General features: G+C 33.8%; 2 long non-coding RNA genes across 5 annotated transcripts in view; one reads left to right on the plus strand and one right to left on the minus strand.

The window, feature by feature from the left end:
• The window catches only part of LOC103097349 (uncharacterized), an 86,618-nt gene extending 85,323 nt beyond the window's left edge, over positions 1-1,295 (minus strand). For 2 of the 4 annotated variants that reach the window (XR_001625045.2, XR_008912330.1), the window contains exon 1: positions 1,198-1,295. This is a non-coding gene — a long non-coding RNA (uncharacterized LOC103097349). Of the gene's footprint in view, positions 1-1,182 lie in introns of all 4 variants that reach the window. The other 2 variants (XR_008912332.1, XR_008912331.1) reach the window with 1 other exon arrangement.
• Positions 119-13,629, plus strand: LOC103097234 (uncharacterized). Its single transcript, XR_473160.2, has 2 exons — positions 119-322; positions 13,368-13,629. It is a non-coding gene; the product is annotated as an uncharacterized LOC103097234 (long non-coding RNA).
• Positions 13,630-14,482: the final 853 nt, after the last annotated feature.

Here is a 14,482-nt window from a genome sequence, read left to right on the forward strand (position 1 = left end):
TCTGCCTTCTGGAAAAAAGGCCACTGAATGAAATTTAGCCTTTTCTTAATGACTCAGCATCATTATTACGAACATAAGTAGTTGTACTGTGTGGTAATGTAGTGATGCAATCAGTAACTGTTGAAGTGGGTTGGACTGTTGCCTCTAATTGGTACTTAACTGTTGTTATTTCTCCTTTTTTTTTGTTAAGTTTTCTGTCTTGTCCTTTATTCTTGGACTATTATTTTCTTTTCTATTTAATATTATCAATATGCCTTCCACACGCAGCAGATTCACCATCTAAGTTTTTTTCTTTTAATCTGATGTGGGCCTAAGAAACCAGGTAACTGAATAGATTAGAAGAATTTCTTAAATAAGAGTCAGAAAACTTTGAATTAAGGACCTTATCAATTCTGCTATGAGTAAATGCATTAGGCATATAGGACATGGCCTGTTTGAATTCTTTTCACTGATTGGAAACAATTTTACTTATTTCTAGATGGTTATTTGTGTTTTGGATAACTGAGACTACTAAAAAAGTGAATTTTAATCTGTGAGGTGCTCTGATTTTTTTATTATATATATATATTTTTTTTCTGTCAAGTTAATGAAAATGTCTCAGTACTCCTAAGACATCAAATGTGGTAATATAGGAAACTGCTATGAGTTTAAGTTAAAACTTTTTGAACCTTACAACTTCCTGAAAAAAAAATACAACATTATCTCCTGTTACCCTGTTAACAATGCAAGTGCTGGAGATGAGCATAGAAAGTAGAAATCATTGGGAAATATAAAAAAGAAATGAGAGAATTTTTGGTATGTAAAACCAATTAGTTACAAGGAATTAGTCTGAAGAGCAATAATTAAAATTTAAATTTCAGCAGACTGTAAGAATGGCCTCTTGACAACCTCCACATTTTCTTGTAGTGTTAAAGGCATGTAGATTTGTTTTGTTTTGCTTTTTTCTATTTAGCATTATCGGAAAACTGTTAGACAGTTGCTATTTTTCAGTGATCCTTATTCATATGATTTTAATTAGAAAACATTTTTGCCTTCTTTTCATGTGAACCAGTGAAAGCAGTTTTCTTCATAATTTTGCCTTGGATTTGTGATCTTTTCATTCCTTTCAGTCCCAATAACACCTAGATTTTTAGCACTGGCATGATGTGCAAAACAGAATCTTATGAGTGGAATATGACTTACTGATCAGATGCTTACTTTTACTAATGCTTTTCAAACAGTGGCAGGAACATCTGTGGGGACAAAAGAGATAGCTGCACTGATAGACAGGAAGCCCTTAGGTAATACACTCTAGAACATCCCTCCCTAACTATGACAACAAACCTTATTCCATTCTATGTTCTCTGGACAATTGACTGAGTGACTCACAAGTTTATTGCTTCTCTTTTTGTAAACACACACGTACTACATTTTTGCTAGGTAGTGGATGAAGTTCTTATTAGGACAATGAAATATTTTCATTTAAGGTAACTTTCCACCTCTCCCTTAACTTCAAAAATCAGACAGTTTTTTTTTTCTTTTCAGGTAAAAGTCTTCAAGTGTTTTTGTCAGATGGTTGAAATAATTTTGGAGCATAAGTGTTGAATTTGTTGTCATATGACCATGGTTTAGGTTCTTGGAAGCAAAATCACTTTCTGGGCTTGTTTCCTCCACAAAAAAGAGTGGCTTGAACTCTAAGTTTCTTTCTATATTTAGATCTAGTATCCTAAGGTGTAACTGATTTTACTTAGAAACCTCCTATTTTGGAAAAAAAAAAGGGGACTACTGACCAAAAAAAATCATAAAAAAGAATTTTCCTATATGAATGATATATTATTTACAAAAAAAAAGGTTATGGCTATTCTTTTTCCATTGCCTTAGAGTAGGGAGTAATAGAGAAGGATTCAAAAAGTGAACATGACTATAAGTAATTTCATCTTTCTCTCAAAATAAGAAAAAAAACATTTTTCATTAAAACTACTTGAACAAGGAATCGATGACTTATCTTCAAGTCTTGGTTTAAAAATCCTGTTTTGTTGCTTTAAGGAAATTATACTAAGTGCTTTGCAAACTTTAAAATGCTTTCTTGAAAAAAAAAGTTCATGGATGTAAGAAGAAGCTCTTCTCTTCCTATTAGTACTTCTCTTTAATTTATACAAAGTGTCCAGCTGATCATGAAATTGTGGTTAATACCTGCTCAATACTAATAGTTCATAAGAGTTCCCAAATGAAAACAATGAACTAGCTCAATATCAGGGTTCTTTCTTTGTGTTTCTTCTCCATAATAGAAACTAATAATAATGTTTTGCCTTTATTAAACAACTTGGTGGCTTAATCTTTTTTTTCCTCTTAGCCTGCATAAATTTTTTTTCCTATCTTTTAAGTCAATGAGAAAAAAGAAAAGAAAATTAAAAAATAAAACCTTTGTGACAAATATGCAAGGTCAGGCAAAAGAAATGACCACATTTACCATGTATGTCTCATTATGCGTCTGGAGTTTATCACTTCTTTTTCAGGAGATGGGTAGTATATACTAAGTAGCACATACCATCTTTGGTCTTCTGGAATTTTGGTTGGTCATTGCATTGACTGGTTTTCTTAAGTCTATAAAAGTATTTGTTTCCATAATGCTATTTAAATTTTTTTGGTTCTGTACACTTCACTTTGCATCAGTTTAAATAAGTCTTGGGTTTTTCTGAAACTTCCTATAGTAGTACTACATTAAATACATTCATATATCATAGTATGTTCAGCCATTTTCCATTTGAAGGGCAACTCCTTGGTTTTTAGGACATAACCACTACAGAAAGAACTGCTACAGATATTTTTGTATATATGGGGTCTTTTCATATGTTTTCATCTCTTTGTGGTATAGGCCTATTACTGGCATCAATGTGTCAAATGTTAGCCGTAGTATATTGAATTTGGGGGATGTAGTTCCAAATTTCTTTCCATAATCACTGGAACCATTGATACCTCTACCAAAAATTCATTGAGGTTCCTGTTTTTCCATAGCATCTTCAACATTTGTTATTCTTACACATTGTTGAGATAGTCATTGCCTGAGTTCCAAATTATTTTTTTGCCCAGACAAAGAATTATTTCTAGTTTCCAAAATGAGGAACTAACACTAAAGAATGCCTCACATACATAATAAGGAAACTTCAGAATAGGAAAGTCTTTCAGAAGTCATCAAATTCATAAAAGAACAAGGATCCCTTTTACAAAAATTTTTAAAAGATGTTACTTAGTCCTTCCTTGAAAATCTCTAAAAAAATATGGAATCCATTACTTACCAAGAAAGTACATTTCACTTTTGTTTGGAAGATTTCTTTTAATATCCAACTTCCAGTTGCTCTAATTTGAAAGCGTAGAAGTTTCAATTGTCCCAATCATTGTGCAATTTAAATAAAGTTCCAATTGTTTAGAGTATTTCTGTGACATCTAACTAAAAATCTGGTTGGTTGTAATATTCACCCAGTCAGTCTAATTCTATCCTCTGAGGCCAAGCTGTTTTCTTTCTCTTACGGTAGCTCTCAAATATTTGAAAGTAGCAGTTAACATCTTCCAATTCTTATTTTCTTCAAACTAAATACTTTTAGTTCTTTCAAATATTCCTAGCATATTCCTGTGTCCAATTATCTTATTCCCCTAATCTAGCTCATCAATGTCCTTCCTAAAATTTATTATCAGAACTATGCTCAATAGATCTGAACATACATTGAACTATGAAACTAATACTTCCTCAGTTACTGAATTTTAATGAAGTCTAAGATTATACTAGCTTTCTTTCCTTTCATAACACATTATTGACTAGTGTTGAGTTTACAATTCACTAAAAACTCTAAAAAACTTTCACATGGATTGTCCTCATCCATTTGATTTTTTTCAATTTAAGTATAGTATATTCATCCCTATCACATTTTGCATATTTATATCTGACCCATAATTCAAACCTGTGGTGATCTTTTCAATTTCTGACTCTATTATGCAATATATTAACTTTGTGTCCTTTGAAAATGTGTTAAGTATGAACAGCAATCCAAGTCATTATTTAAAGAAAACAAAACATTGAATGGTTCCAAGATCCAAAGAGCATTCTTTTAAATATTTCCTTCTAGACTGACACTGATCAATTTATTTCTAATAATATAACTTGTTATTTATGCAAACATATCATGGCTTTGTTAAATGTCTTGTTGAAATTGAAATACACAATGGCTATGGCATTCCCCTGATCTACCAATCTAGTAGTCCTATGGCAAATAAATATTTCTCTTTCATGACCTATTTTTAATGACTCATAATGCCTCTTACTGACTGAAACTTATCTTTTAAATGATCGTGAAATATCCTTGTAATTAGTTCTAAAATTTTTCTGGTAATTAAATTTAGTTTATAACCTATACTTTGAAAAATATATATTCTTTCCCCTTTCATGAAATTGAAACATTTGATTCCCTAATTTAATACAAATCTTTCTCTTACTTCTCAAATTTTTAAATTTTAAGATTTTTCATTTTTTCATATATTATTGCTTTAAAGTATTCAGAAGCCAAATTCATAAGTTATTCTATTCCCCTTTTATATAATCAGCTTATTCTGAATCTATTAAGCATAGCAAGGTATTTTCTTACTAATTCCTTCACTATAGGATCATAGATCGAAAGCTAGGATATAGACTCACAGGGTCCAACTCTCTCAATTTATGAATGAGAAAACTGAGGCCCAGAAAAGCTAAATGACTTGTCCAGAGTCACACAATGGTTATCATTAGAGGCAAGATTTTATAACACAGATATTTTAATTCCAAAGGACAGTATTTCCATCCTGACAGATGAGTCTCAACTTTTGGTTGGCTACTATTTCTGCTGTTTCTATTTTTGCTTTGTTTTTGGGGGGCTTTGTATATCAAGGTGGAACATATAGCTGGCCTCTAAACACATTACATTTTAATTTCAATCTAACAAACCATCCCTGTCTTCATATAGCTTACTTTCTACTCAAAGGTGAAGAAGAAATATGGAACAACATTGAGATAGATAGGTAAATTCAAAGAAACATACAATTTAAATTTATACATTTAGGATGGGGGTGGAGAGAGACTGCTCTACTTTGGTCTGATCCATTTCTTGCTCTTTGCTGTTTTTTCAAGTGCAGCTTTTAAATTGTTATCATATCTCTGTTTTATTCTCAATGCAATTTAGCAGAATTAAAAACTAGACTGACTTGGTGACTCCATAGAAACATACACAAACAGACAAGCATATACAGTCACACACAGAAGCATGTTATGTTTCCTTTGGGGGACCCAGTCCCTGCACTACTGCCAAATGAGTTTCCATGCCTGTGACTCTAAAAGAACATACCCTTGCTCCAGTTCAAGACTACTTTGAGCCTTCCTCTGCAAACAATATATCAGAATTACAAGTAAAATCAGCCCATTAAGCCCTCGCAGCTTCCCAGTCTATAAACTGGTTCTTCGTCATGAAGGATTCTTAAAAGAAACCTAATCCTTTTCTGCAGACTCTCTAAACATATTTTTGAACATAATAGAGCAATTTTTAAACATACTCTTTACTCGGTAATTTCCTCACATTAAGTTAGAGTTGTTGCTAAGGAACAACTGAGGAGTGTTTAATCTATAAATATTAGGATTGCCTATACCCTAAATTTCAGTTTACCCAAGCTCTGGCTTCAAATGAAAAGGAAGGCAAGAAGAAGAACTAGATGACAATGACAAAAATAATAAGTCTGGATCTTTGGATCTGCCCCTTACACAACAGACCACCAAAAACTCTAAATGAATGAATGATCTATTTTTAAAAAAAATAATTCTGATGCAGGGTTTCATAGGTTTAGGGAACTCTCGGTAAGGAAACTATCAAAGTAGATCTTAACTCCTCAATTTTCTTTGACAGAAGGAGAAGTTATATTTAAGTTGTGCCTCTGGCACATGGATGATTTATATATGACTTTTAAAAATAATTTAAAACTGGAAGAAAAAAGAATAATCAAGCATCTCAACTGTAGAGGGCAGGAAAAATTTAAACCAAGCAAATTGATGAAATCACTGGGAAAAAGTCAGTATTTTGTTTATAAAAAGAAAAATAATTAAATGACAAGTATTATCTTTAAAAGTTTTTCCTAATATCACACCTATATATTTCCCTTTGAAAGTTCCCCCCTTCATCACTAGCTTTGCTCTTTAGAATGAAAGAGAACAATCTAATTACTCTTCCATGTAATAAACCTTCAAATACTTGAACAAAGTTATCATTATTCTTTGGTCTTTTCTACTATAGGATAAACATTCCCAATTTTTTCAAATGATCCTCATATGAACTCAAAAGTTTTGGGTCTTTTTAAAAATCATTCTGGTTGCCCTCCTATGCATGCTCTCTGGTTTTCTTATAATCTTCAGCTATCAAGTCCAAGGGGCAGTGAGTGGATAGAGAGCCAGGCTTAGAGATGGGACGTCCTGGGTTCAAATGTGGCTTGACACTTTCTGGATATTTGACCCTGGGTAAGTCACTTTACCCTATTTCCTAGCCCTTACTGAGCTTCTGCCTTAAACAATACTTAGTATCAAGTCTAAAACAGAAGGTAAGTGTGGGGTGAAGCACTAAACATGATAATCCAAATAAGATTTAATAATCTAAAGGACATATAAAGATCACTATCATTCTCTTATTCCTGAGAGTTATTTAATATGGTCTATGATTGCATTATCTTTTTTGCCTGTCATAATCTCGGATTTATTTTGAACTTGTCCCCTAAAATGGGGACTTTTTCCTTCATCTTTTCCATGGAAATTGCATCTAATTATTCTTTTCTCATTCTGTTTTAGTGAAATTGACTCTTTGGACTAAGTGTAAGAATTTTTGCTTTTATTCCTATCACATTTCATCTTTTTAAATTCAACCCAATGATGGAGCCAGCATTTTTGCATCTTTTATTCAATTCAATTTAGTAAGCATTTATTAAATACCTACTGTGTGCTAGGCACTAGAGATATAAAAAGAGGCAAAAGACAATTGCTGCCCTCAAAGACCTTATAATCTAATACCAGGCTGCATCTCAGGTTATTAATGGTTTTTTTTAAGGTGGTTATATTTACATATTAAAGTCTCATCATGCCTTAAGGGTAATAGTTCTACTCAGGTTTATACCGGAAGTACCAAGTAAAAAGAATTAGAATTGGAGAACTCAGTTTAAATCCATTTCAGTATTTAAATTCTTGTGAATTACTCAAGTTTCTCCATTCTGTTGGGTTTCAATTTCCTTTTCAGTAAAATCAAGATACAAAGGTGCCTCTACACCTATCACAGGGTGGCTAAATGGGAAAAGATAGTATAAATGAAAAGTAAGAGGATTATCATCGTTCCTTTTGGGTGTTTGTTATTTAAAGTAAGGATTCAGAGCAGGCACTGTCTCATAAATGTCCTTGTATTCTCAATGCCTACCAATATAGCATGCCTTTTACCTTGCACTATTCACTTACTATTAATTGTCCCTGGAATAGAATTAAACATTAAAAAAGAATGGGATGATGTGGTTCTGGTAGAGAGGGATTCACTTCATTTCAAAAAACAAGTGTTTGCTATGTACCAGGTGTTTATACTAGATTTTGAGTATACAAAGTTTGAAATAATCCCTGTCCTCAAGGAGTTTACATTCTACTGAGTTTTAAGATATTCAGGTAATTTACAATATTCAAGTGTTTTGCCCCATGCAGTGTCCTCTCCCTATTCTATTCCCATCACCAAGGCAGCTGTAAAGAACTGATTACAGTTCTCTGAAGAGCATTTGGGACATCAGGAAAAAAACAGGACAAAGAACAGGGAAGGAAAGACAGTGATGTGGCCGGTAGACATGTTAGTGTGAGGGCAGAAAGAGAAAGCATGGGAAAGTTTGGAGAATGAGAACTCATTGGGCTATGGTATTTGCTTCAGTTGTCCTGGCATTTGAGACTGTATGAATGAGAATTAGGTTGTTGTACACCCTACAGGGCAGGGAACAACACACTGGTGGAGTTTATGACAGTTAATCTTGTTTCTCAGTTTCTCTTTTCATAGGGGAGTGATTAAAAATGTGGAGTTATGAAGCAATTTAGGATCACAGATCTAAATAAAATCGGAAGAAACTGTTGGTGTCAAATGTCTCAACCTTATAGATAAGGTTATTGAGGTCAAAAGAATTTTGTAAAGACTAACCTCAGAGGCAGTGTCAGAGCCAGCATTTAATCAAGGTCCTCTGATTCAAAGTCCAGTGCTCCAATAACCTTGACTGACAATACATTTTTATCAAAAGGAAAGACTAGGAAATTGTTGCAATCTCTCTTCACCTACCTCGTTGCTAGAAGTTTCCCCCCTCCCCAAATAAATAGCACCACCTAAAGAGGTTATCATATTTTTATTATTGTCATTTTAGACTTTTATGATCCCATTTAAGGTTTTCTTGGCAGAAATACTGGAATGATATGCCATTTCCTTTTGCAACTCATTTTACAAATGTGGAAACTGAGACAAAAGGGATTGAGTGACTTATCCAGTAGCACACAGTTAATAAGTATCTGAGGCTGGAATTTTCATGAAGATGAGTTTTCTGATTCTAAGCCTAATGCTTCTTTCCATGGACCACCTTGTTATCTCTCTCATATCTTACTTCTTATTAAACCTCAGGATGGAGCTAGGTTAGAAGGGTTGAAGATGATAGATAGCAAGGAAAAGTTGAGGAGTGATTTCTGACTTACTTTTCCCATCCTCTATCCCAGCAGATGCCAAGCAACTGGTGCTACTTGTTCAAACTCAATCATTTTAATGCTGCATCAAATTCTTTCTGATCACCCGGCTTTCAGTGCCTCCCTTCATCCCACCCCAATTTGTGTATATTTTATTTAGCATACATGCCCCTGAGAAGCAATGTGCTCACTAGCTAGTGTTCCTAGATCCAATAAGGGTCAGGATCAACTGATACCTCTGACACCAACTGGCTTCCAAGTTCCTCAATCTATCAAAGACTTCAGGAAGCAACTAAAAATTAGTGGTACTGGTCTACTTTGGTAGAGGAAGTTTACTCACTGGGATGTCTTTACACTGATGAACTCCAAATTTGGGTAAAAAAAAAAAACAACCCAAAACAACTCAGTTAATACAGGTACACAGATCTATATAAGAGTACACATTCTTATATGTATAAATATACATGAGTATATAAATATAAATTTTATCTACCAAAATGCACGCATATACATATATCTATTATTTGGTCATTAAGATCTCTCTTTGTGTGTGTATGTTATATCAGGAGAGACACAACATCTCTATATCTATAGTTATATAATGAAACTGAGGCTCAGGGAGTTCAAGTGACTTGCCTGGAATCACATAAATAGCAAGGAGCCAAGGTAGGATCTGGGTCCCCTAACTCCTGAGTTGGTTTTCTTTCCCTTATACCAAGATACCTCATTCTTGAACCAAAACCATTTATCTACACGTACTATCTAATCATTACTTGATATCTTATACTGAGTGGAAAATTAAGAAGAACATTTTCCCACTTCATTTCCCCATATGAACTTTTTTTACTTTGAAGAGAAATCAGAGCTGTTGCTGAAGTTTCCAAGAGGACTTTCATATTATTACTTTCATAGTTGAAAACAGAGTGAGATAGATAGATAGATAGATAGATAGATAGAAGATAGATAATTAGATGGATAGAGATAGACAGTGATAGATAGAGACAGATAAACAGATAGAGAGATGGACTGATGGATGGATGGATGGATAGATGGATGGATGGATAGAAAGAAACAGACAGATAGAGAGATAGATAGAGACAGATAGACAGATGGAGATGGACTGATGGATGGATGAATGGATGGACATATAGAGACAGATAGACAAAGAGAGAGAAATATGAATTGGTAGGTAGATGAATGGGTGGATGGATGGTTGGTTGGTTGTTTAGATAGAGATAGACAGAGATAGAGAGAGATGATAGATACATAGTTTGATAGATACAAGATAGATAATTAGATGGATGAATGGATAGAGATAGACAGAGAGATAGATAGGGACAGATAGAAAGAGAGATGGACTGATGGATAGATGGATGGATCGATTGATGTATAGATGGATGGATGCATAAATACAGATAGATAGAGAAAGATGGACTGATGGATGGATAGATAGAGACAGATAGACAAAGAGAGAGAAATATGGATTGGTAGGTAGATGAATGGGTGGATGGATGGTTGTTGATTGGTTAGATAGAAACAGACAGATAGACAGACAGATAGATAGATAGATAGATAGATAGATAGATAGATAGATAGATAGATAGATAAACAGAGAGAGAGAGACAGAGATAGAGATGGATGGATGGATGGATGGATGGATGGTTGGATAGAGACAGACAGACAGATAGAGATAGGCAGACAGACAGAGAGCTAGACAGAGATTGGATAGATAGATAATAGAGAGATAGACACAGTTATAGTTATATAAATGTATATAGATAGATACATAAATCCCTTTATAGTTATATGCCATCTCCTTTGATAATATATATATATATACACATATATGTATATGTAAATATTTACAAAGATATTTATGTTATAGAATATATTAAAATTATATTCACATGTTTAGATTTATCTATATAAATATGTTTACATAGTTACATATCTCCTCCCCTGATAGACTATAGACTATAAAGGTATACAAATATCTATGTGACGGAATACACACATACATTTATATACATACACATACACATACACATAGATTTACAGAGAGAGAGTTTCCTTTGGTAGAACATGTATGAGTGTATTTAAAAATACATGTATATATATAATGTAAGTATATAGATATTAATGATAATATATATAAAATAGATATCCACATTCATAGATATAGAGATATATCTAAATAAACAGATCTATAAAGTTACATATCATCTCTCCTGATAGAATATAAGCTCTCTGAGAGCAGGTTCAGCCTCATTTTAATCTTTTATCCCATGCTGTTTGGTTGATTGGTTGTACTTTCACTCTTTGCCTGCCCTTCAAGGCACAAATCACATCTGATTTTTTTGTAAAAATTGTTCCCTAAAGGAAGAAATTACCCAAGGTCTAAAAAAAGGGTTTAGGGTGGGAAGTATTTAATGCAAACCAAATCATTTTTTCTTCCACTATGAAACTGATTGATGTTTCTGAAAGTCCCAATGGAAACTTTACTAGTAGCTCCAGTTTCTTTTTCACAGTAAAAGAAAAAAGCACATGTGTGGGGAAATGATGTGAGAAAATGCTCTTCTTAATTTTCCACTCAGTATGAGACATCAGATAATGATTAGTTAATGCATGCATATGAGTGGTTTAGCTTACAGAATGAGTTATCTTGGTATAATGGAAAGAATACCAGCTCCAGAATTAGGAGACCCAAATTCCACCTTGGCTACTTACTGCCTATATGATCCCAGATGAGAAACTTAAATTCCCTGTGCCTCAGTTTCCTCTTCCGTTAAATGGGATAATTGGACTAGATGACCCTTTATGTATCTTTCCATTTCAAAATTTGGGATTCTATGATTTTATTATATATCTAATACATTAAAAAAGAGAATTATCTAAAATAAAATCTAAAAAAAGGGAATGGGTTATTACATAATTTTGCATTTTTCCTAAACAAAGGAAAACTTTAAAGAGCAATTTCCTGGGAAATAAATAGAAGTTACAGGTGAGCAAAGTGGAGTGTGTGTGTGTGTGTGTGTGTATTTCTGTTACATTCTATATGTTCAAGAAGCTTAAAATAATGGAATAGGATCTACTCCAGTGCATTAGAGAAGCTGCCTTAGCACAATGGAAAGAAAATGAAGACCACAATCTTGACATATTATAAAATACAATATCACCTTGGACATGTCACCTCATTTCTTTGGGATTCAGTTTTCCTCATCTGTAAAATGGAAAGGTTGAATTAAATATTCTCTCTAGGCCATGGTAAATCAAACATAGGGATAGAAATAAAGAAAAAAAAGACACTAAAGGACATTTTGCTAATGGCTAAAATACTTTAGATATCTTCTAGGCCATTGAATATAGTGTATTTTCTCTTATACATTAAAAAGAAACACAATTTCAGCAATGTTGCTAAGGCCAAGAACCTCTAGACCAAAAAGCCCCCAGAGAATTCTTTAGTGAAGAAAACTATTAGGCTGAAACTTAATTAAAAGCAGACCCCAGTACATGACAATTAGCCCTGAGGCAATAATTTTCAAGTCATTCAAATGATCCTGTCACAAACCATCCTTTATTTCTTTTTGGTTATATGGAGTCACATAGCTTTTCTGGATCTAACAAATTCCCCCTTTCTGCAGAAACCAACTAAGCCTACCCTCTGGAGGGTACCTGACACCTTTCCAGGGCTTTCTTATCTGGGTTCCATGACAATGGCAGGGATGATTCCACCAGACCTCATGTCAGGAGTCATCATTAAATGGAAGTGACTAAAGATTACAATAAATAAATAGTGAAATTGACAAAATGAAGATGAACATACATATGTATTGGCATTTTTATCCTCAGATTCTGCCATGAAATTAAACATTTAGGTGGTGGTTTGTTTTCATGTGGGTCAGAAAAATGATTAAGATAGCCATGTGAAAAAAAAAATGCCTTAGAAGGAGCCTCAACCTTGAGTCTGTGAACTTTCAATAAACATTTTTGTAATTATTTAAATATTAATGATTTCCTTTGTAGTTCTATGCATTCTATCTTATGCATTCAAAAACATTATTCTGAAGAGAGATCCATAGGCTTCACCAGAATGTCAAAGAGATCTAGGACACAGAAAAGTTTAAGAACTACTGTAGCTTTTAAGAATGTGTGCCAGACAGGATCCCTGCTTTTTTTTTTCCTATGCTATAAAAAGTACCTTGTCTATTAATTGTAGTGCATGCTAGGGTTATTGGTTTAGACTCTAAGCTATCAGATGCCAGGGCTGATTTTTCTCTTTCATTTTTTTCCAGATTCCATATCAATATAATTTTTAATCATTGTATTTTGACACTTTTTGTGTCAAAATTTGACACCATATTTTCCCTCTCTCCCACTTCTCCCCTCTCCCCAAGATGGCAGGCAATATGATAGAGGTTGTACATATTTTATTATACAATACATATTTCCATGTTTGTCCTATTGTGAAAAAAGGTATATATCACTTACGCTAGAGAAAAATTAATAGAGGAAGTTAAGTGAAGAATGGTATGCTTCATTCTGTGGTTAAATTCCTTCAGTTTCTTCTTTGTTGGCAAATTGCCTTTTCTCATGAATCCCTGTGATTTCTCTTTAATGAACTTTGTATTGTGCCATTTCCCAATAGGTTCTTTTAAAGAGTTGGAGGAGGAAGAGGGAGAAAGAAGATGTTTATGTTGATGATGATACTGATGATGATGATGATGATGATGATGCTGGTGTTGAAGATAATGATGACAGTGATGATGAAGAAACTGAAGACAGCTCAACTTTAGAATGAATTGTGTTTCATTCCGATTCAATAATCTTGACATTTTAAGCTTACCAAGTAGCTGAGGAATCATAATGGAACTGAAAATGGAAAGAAATGATTACATTGTAGGCTCTTACCATTTTGTCAGTGTCTTGAAAATTTGGGGAAATTCTTATCAACCTGAAAAATCATTGCAGAATTATGGCAATAGCAGGAATACGGAATTTCTATGTCCTTGTCTCTTTCCCCTCTACTACACTGGGAACACACACATGCACATGTGTATATATACGTATGCTTAAATGATGCATATGTGTATATTCACATGTATGTATATAAGTATACATATACATGCTATATACATATATAGATATAGATTTGATTTTACTCTTATGATATTAGCTATAGCAAGAAAAAAAATGAACATTAACTTACATTCTAGGGCCAGATGATGTTAAGTAAAATGACTTGAAGGCATGCCTCTTTTACATTGTCACTTCTTTCAGCATGCATCACCTCTTCTATATGGAAAATTGATTTTTTTTCCTCATAGAAGGAAAGCACTGATGGACCTTTCTGCTGGTTTATAGTGTCAATGAAAGTTGAATAGAACAAGATGGAAATATATATATATATTTATAGATATATAGATATATACATGTATGTATGTAAAATAGAGTATTGAGACTTCTGATCAAGATGGCGGCTTAGAGAAAGCTAAAGTTCAGATCTCCGGAAAACCCTTCCCGACCAATCTCAAACTATAAGCTCCTAAGGCACCAAAATTCAAGACGATCAACGGCATAGACCCTGGGAATCCTCCTCCTGGACCTAGACCTGGATCAGAAGGTACGGCCCCCCTAAAAAGCCAGAACCTGAGACCACTCGGACCTAAGGGGTAGGAGCGCAGAGTCCAAGGCTCCAGGAAGCCGCAGCCCCGCCCCGCTCAGAGAACAGGGTCGTTTGAAACAACAACCCTCAGGGCCTTC

Source organism: Monodelphis domestica, chromosome 5, assembly GCF_027887165.1.
Source record: "Monodelphis domestica isolate mMonDom1 chromosome 5, mMonDom1.pri, whole genome shotgun sequence".
Taxonomy (NCBI): Eukaryota; Metazoa; Chordata; class Mammalia; order Didelphimorphia; family Didelphidae; genus Monodelphis; species Monodelphis domestica.